Source organism: Cnephaeus nilssonii, assembly GCF_951640355.1.
Source record: "Cnephaeus nilssonii genome assembly, chromosome: 7".
Classification (NCBI taxonomy): domain Eukaryota; kingdom Metazoa; phylum Chordata; class Mammalia; order Chiroptera; family Vespertilionidae; genus Cnephaeus; species Cnephaeus nilssonii.
This window is the reverse complement of record NC_137078.1, coordinates 55,373,668-55,380,909: the sequence shown is the minus strand read 5'-3', so window position 1 is coordinate 55,380,909 and position 7,242 is coordinate 55,373,668.

The following is a 7,242-nucleotide window of genomic DNA, read 5'->3' as shown; positions in this document are numbered from 1 at the left end:
GCTCAGCTTGGATTTGGAGGGACAGGAAATTAAATAGCGTGGGGAGGGGGACTGTCAGCACACCCCTCTCTCCCTCCCCCCCTGCTGGTGGCTATGATAGGAGAAAGCAAATGAAAGAGGGGAGCCAGGAGAGTGAGGGATATTTGGGATTCACATCACTGCCAAGACCCAAAATCCCGGGCCAGGACTAGTCGCGGCAGCACAGAGACTGACTGCCCAGCGTGCCCCGTTTAAAGTGGGCTGCAAATCATAAACTCGTGCCCTCTGCCAGATCCTCAGCCAGGAGTGTAACTAGCTAGAAAGGTCAAAAGGACGGAAGCCTCACACTGCAATCCTGACCTCTAGTTCCTAGTTCTGGAAGCCTTTTGTGGCATTGAGCCCCTGGGTATCCTACACAGAGGCCCAGGTTCAAAGGGAAATGGAACATGGGCGTTTGGAAAGGATGCGGGCAGGATGGGCGGGGGCACCCCCCGGGGAAAAGCAGCTCCCAAGCGGCACAGCCCTGGGAAAGGGCCTCTGGTTAGGAAAGCCATCTGGTAGCTTCTCTGGATTCAGCGGAATGAAACTACAGATTCATTGCAGGGATGTTTCCATTTTTCTTCGGTATGAGGACTGAAAGCCCAGCAAGAATTAAAATAACGATTACAGGCACCATTTATGAAGGGCCAGTCCATGCCTGCAAGTCTGCATGCAGTGTGTACACTCCTTACCCTAACCCTGCAGGGGAGGTGTGACCGTTTCCTCTGGATAGAGGAGGAGACTGAGGCTCAGAGATGCTCATCAAAATGTCCAAGATCACACACACCCCGTGTAGGTAAGGGGAGGGGCCTGGGATCAAGTGCAGCCTGTTTCCATGGCCCACGGTCTTTCCCCTCCCTTGATGCACCTGTTATCTTTTGCTGCAGAACACGCCAGCCCACAAGGCAGTGGAGTAAAAACCACCACCGTTTTATCACGGTCATGATTCTGTGGGGAAGCACTCAGGGCACAGTAGGAATGGCTCATCTCTGCCCCTCACTGACAGGGGTCTCAGCGGGGGTGACCCCAAGAACAGGAGAGAGCTCAGATAGCTCCACCGGGGCTGTATTTTGGGGGCCTTAGCCCTGACTTTCCAGTGGGTCCCTTGGATTTTCTCCACATTTACTGATGTCCAAAACAGTGTCTTCACTCACATATCCGGTGCTTGGGTTTAGATGGCTAGGTCGGACATCAGTATATTGCCTAGCCCTCTCCACCCAGCCTCTCCCTGTGGCTGGCTCAGGCTTCCACACAGCATGTCAGTGTCAGGATAGTCACACTTTTTATACGTGACTGGCTTCTCTGAGAATGACAGGAAGAGACAGGAAACAGAAGCGCCCGGTCTTTAGGCGTTAAGCCCAGAAACTGGCACGGTGTGACTTCTGCCATAATATAATGGCCCCGTGAGCCACCGAGCCTGTGCAGACTCACCGCCACCTCATTAGATGCTTCGCGCACATCATCTCTGCTCCTCACCAGCAGCTGTGCAGCAGAGGAGCTCGCTCCCTTAAATGACACGGCTCAGAACGCTCATCATCATGCCTCCCTTTTGATTAGCTCTTTAGATTTTACAAAAAAGCTTCCACTGAGTCTCTTAGTTGAGCCTCACAATAAGGCTCGGAGGTAAGCAGGTGCAGGTTGTACTATCCTGGTTTTAAGAAACAAAGCTTTCAAGAAGCATAGGCTCACTCAAGATCCAGGGTGGGTAAACTACCAGCCCACCCAACTCCACACAGCCCCTGGCCACATCAACAGCTTTTTCTGCCGTACCCTCTGCACTGTTAATGTGCTCTCGTTTTTCATATGTTATTATTCTGCAGCTTAAAAATATTTTCCAAGGCTTCCAAACTAATAGCTCTGTTAAAATACTGGGCTAGAAAAAGCTCAATTTTATTAAATTTAATGATGCAGCAAGTTCTGTGTTTTACCTTAACTAAAGTTAAATATTTGTTAATTTGTTTTTTTAATTGAGGTGAAATTCACATTACATAAAGGTAACCATTTGAAGTATACAATTCAGTAGCCTTTAGTACAATCACAGTGTTGTACAACCATCTCCTCTATCCAGTCCCCAAAACACTTTCCAGGCCCTGTGTTTTATAATTTAATATTTATATGGTAATTTTCCCTTATACTTGAAATCAAAGTGCTCTGGAGGTAGTTATTAATGCTAGGTTTTATCAAAATGAAAACTGCTCTGTCTTTGGACTCAGACTGACCTGAACCTAAATCACAGCCCATCAATTTTCTAGCCAGGTGGGCTTCAGGAAGGTATTTAACTGAGCCTGTTTCCTCATTCGTCACAAAGGGAGGAATGATGTCTACTTAGAAGGGAAACTATGAGGATGGTGCGATAATGGACTTCAAGCACCTCTTACAGGGCATGGTTCTCAGTGGTTGCCTAAATGATGGTAGTTGTTATTCAGAGTATTAATGATCAGACAATAGCTATAGGACCTTAGGAAAATTATCATAACCCTCGGAGCCTTGGCCTCCCAGATGGAAACTTAAATTGTGGGTCTGAACAATTTCTAAGCTCTGATCTGTAAGATGACAAATATCTAACCACTCTATCCTTCTTCCCCCTCTTTAAAAACCTGCCACTTTCCTTCTTCTCACCGGGACACACACACACACACACACACACACACACACACTCTCTCTCTCTCTCTCTCTCTCTCACACACACACACACACACACACACATTGAATTTCTCATCTTGATCAGAAAAAGTTAATTAACAGCTTTATTGAGGCATGCTCTATATGCAATAAACTGCACATATTTTAAGTGTACAGTTTGATACGTTTTGACCTATGTATACACTCCTGAAATCTTCACCATGATCAGGATGCTGCTGTATCACCAAAAGTTTCCTGTTGCCCCTTTATTATCTTCTCTCCTATCCTCCGAACCTCTAACTATATGACATTTGAGATGTCCCCATATTTGGCATTTTTTGATATCCAGAATATGTAGACACACGGGTTCCCTCAGGGCAGGGACTATGTGTGTCTTGCTCATTATTGTACTCCAGCAACTGGAGGACTACAGGAAAAACAGGACGTGCTCCCCAAATATGTGTTCAATGAATGAATCACCCCTTTGTTCCTTTACTGAGGAAGCAGTGACACTAAAGGTTTTTGCTCTGAGCCCTACTGTGATCAGTGATGATGCCAAAGACAGGAGAGAGCTCTGGGGCTGGAGTGCCTGGGAGCTTCACAAAGGAAGAAAATTGCTTTGAGGCTCTGAGGATGAAAAAGGCTTATTGAGAAAGGCAGAGCTAATGGCTTGAGAACAGGCCAGGAGGCAATCTGGGAAAGATGAGAAAGTATGGGATGGATTGTGGCAATGTGCTGACAGACATGACTGACAAGTGCTAAGGATTAGGCTCCCTGGAGTTGTGGAAAGCTGGAGGCTTTGTGAAATAGGAAAACAAAAATAAAAACAAAGCAGGAGCTGTGGTGCCCTGGCTGAGAATCCTGAGATGTTAGACTTGACATGGACATTCAAGCTTAGACAAACGCCTTCATAATACGGATGAAAAAGATGACCTCCTGAGCCGTGAGATAAATTTCTCCAGCTCCCCTGGTAGAATAGTGGTAGAACCAGGAAGAACCTAAGTTTCTTTTTAAAAAAAATAACTTTATTGATTTCAGAAAGGAAGGGAGAGGGAGAGAGAGATAGAAACAATGATGAGAGAGAATCATAGATCGGCTGCCTTCCAAAGGCCCCGCAATGGGGACCGAGCCCACAACCCAGGCATGTGCCCTGACTGGGAATCAAACCCTGACCTCCTGGTTCATAGGTTGAAGCTCAATCACCAAGCCATGGTGGTTGGGCAGGAAGAACCTAAGTTTCTTGACCTCTGCATGCATTCTTCATTCATCCTTTAATATTTATTTTCTTATCTAATTTTCGAGCTCCTACAATACGCAAGCACTGTGCTAGGCACTGGGATGGCAGGGATGAAAGATATAGTCCCTGGCAACATTCTCTCCTGGAGCCTCCAGCAAGGAATGCAGCCCGTTGACACCTTGACTCGAACCCAGTGAGACCCTTTTTAAACTTCTGCACGACACAACTGTAATACACACGTGTAGTTTTAAGCCACGGGGTTTGTGGTCATTTGTCACAGCAGCAATGGAAAACGAACACAACCCCTTTCTAGCCATAGAGCCTTAGAGTTAGTTCCTTAGACTCTCTGAACAAGTTTCCTCAATTCATAATAATAAGAGTACTTAACCCTTGGCTCATTGTGAAGAATAACTGAAGGAATATAAATGAAGTGATGAGAGCAATATTTGAATTGTGTCCTGTCCCCCCATATTCATGTGTTGGAGCCCTAACCATCTGTACCTCAGGATGTGACTGTATTTGGAGACATGGCCTTTAAAGAGGTGACTATGTTCAAAAGAGGCCAATGGGGTGGGCCTTGATCCAATGTGACTGATGTTCTTAGAAGAGAAGGAAATTTGGACACATGGAGAGATACCACGATGCATGACAGAGAGAGGTTCAAATGAGGTCATAACAAGAAGGTGGACATCTGAAAGCAAAAGAGAGAGAGGCCAGGAGATTTTAAACCTGCTGAATGCTTTGATCTTGGACTTCCAGCCTCCAGAACTGTGAGAAAAGAAATAGTTGTTTACACCATCAATTTGTGATGCTTTGTCATGGCAAACAGATACACCATCCGCAGGCTGGAGTACTTGGGATTCGGTCTGCACCAGCTTCAGACATCTATCTCCTCCGACACAGTAGGATTTCCTCAAGATGCTGCTGCTAAGGAGACTCATTTTGAGAGACACACTGAGGGTCTCTGGGCCGCTGAGAATGAAGGTACTTCAGCCAGCCATCTATTCTCCTTTCCAGCTACACACAGAAGATATAAAAAACCATCTGGCAGTGAGAGCTCTGGCGGTTACCATGGTGACGTGGAGCAGAGCCGGAGACTGGGGTGTGTGTCCCTGTCTGATACTTGAGCCCAGCGCAATGTCAGCCTGGCTTGTGTTCATGTTGACAATATTTTTATCCACCTTTTTTTTTCTCCTCCCAGCTAAGTCATTAAAAAAACACACAAAACTTGTTTAGGTCCCGTTCTAATCACTGAGAGTTTTCACCTTCAGATAAAAATCTCTTTGAGAACAAGGACTGAGCATTTTCCCATTTTATTTCTTCTTCCTGGCCTCTCCCCTTCTCCCCTCGCCCCTGACATTCCCCATAGCATTTAAACCTGTGTGCCACTGAGCTGATGCTCTAAAAGTATTTGTCAGGTGGAGCTGAGTCAATTAACCTTTGGAGATATTCTGTTTTCGTATTTGCTTCTGATTTTAAAAAGCACTGACAATTAATTTCGCTGGGAGGGCAGAGTTGATTACAGCTGCAAGCTCCAGTGTTTGGTTAGCAGCTGCAGCAGCCTGAGGCATGTGAGCAGAGGACAGAGGCCGCTGCCAGGACCTAGTGCACAGACGGGGTGGAGAGCAAGGGCTCTGGACTTGGTTGGACCCGTGTTTCATACTGGGTCTGCACCCAACTCTTCAGAGACCACTTCCCCAGCCTCTGTCATTGTCCTCAAAATGGGGGTCCTAATCATACTTTCTGCTTATGAGGGATACCAGAGGGGGTGCAGGTGAAGGCCTGCACATGTGCTCAGCTGGCTGCTGGCACTCTGGCTGTGACTACAACACTCTCCCAGGTTTTCACCGGGTTCACTCCTCAGTGCTGCGAGGTCGGGCACCTGCTTCCTGATTTCCAACCTGCAGGAGACGTTCTCTCTCACTCAGGCCCTGGGTTACAGGTGCCCGAGGCTTCTAGAGGCAGAGACATCCAGGGAGAGCAAAAGGCGGAGCCGGAGAGGTTTCCAAGGCCAGGGACCTGACAGGGAGGGGGAAGGAAGGGCTCAGGCCAGCCTGGCCCAGACTCAGGAGGTTCCAGCCGCCAGGCCGGCGGGGTGGGAGCAGAAAGTGGCTTCATTGGTATGCAGTGCCAGGAAGGAAGCAGCCAGGCGTGGAGAGTCCAGGATTGCCCAGCCATGGGTGCATGAAAGCAGCTGGCTTTGCCCCACTGCAAACTCAGTCCAGTTTCTCTCTCCTTCCCTCCCTTCCAAATCAAGCACCCCATTTGTTTATGAAGAAGCTGAGAGGTGGGGTCTGCTGGCCTCTTTCATCCTCTGGCGGCTCTCCAGCGTCAAGCTTCAGAGCCCCGAGTGGATCTGGAAGCTTCCCTCTCCCTCCCACCCTGGCACCCCCTCCCCATCCTTGCACCCCCTCCTCTCACCCCACCCAGTCACTCTCTAGGTCACACATGGGCACTTGGGTTGAATCTATATGCCATGGAAGAAGCCATCAGTTATGGGGCTTACTGGGTGCTTAAATCCATCCAATAGCAAAATCTACCGGCATTTATTGGATAACTAGTAGCCCTGCGCACAAATCCGTGCGCCAGTAGCTCTCTGCGGGGCCTGGCCGCTCCGCACCCTCTGCCCAGAGGCTCTCCACGGCCCAGAGGCCCATCTGTGGCCAGGCGCGGAACGCTTGCCTCATCACCGTGGCGACAAAGCAAGCATTCCACCAGGCCGTTCATGCTGCCTGCTCTCAGCAGCCACCACCCCGCCTCCGGGACTGGGGGACTCCAGAGGGGCTGAGAGGACTGGGCATCTTGTGGCTATGGGTGCCACCATCTTTGTGACAGAGTGATGGTTAATTTGCATATTACCCTTTTATTAGATAGGATTACTAAGTGTCAGGATTCTCGGCAGGTGCCTCAGATGCTTTACACTGAGTGGCCAGATTATTATGATCTCTGAACACATAATCATCTGGCCACTCAGTGTATATCCTATATAATAAAAGGCTAATATGCAAATTGTCCCCTCGACCAGGAGTTTGACCAGCAGGCAGGCCGGCCAACCACCCATGTCCCCTTCCCCTGGCCAGGCTGGCCGGACCACACCCATGCACGAATTCATGCACCGGGCCTCTAATACACACACACACACACACACACACACACACACACACACACACATATATATATTAGAGGCCCGGTGCATGAATTCGTGCATGGGTGTGGTCCGGCCAGCCTGGCCAGGGGAAGAGGACATGGGTGGTTGGCCGGCCTGCCTGCTGGTCAAACTCCTGGTCGAGGGGACAATTTGCATATTAGCCTTTTATTATATAGGATATGTGTGTGTGTGTGTGTGTGTGTGTGTGTGTGTGTAT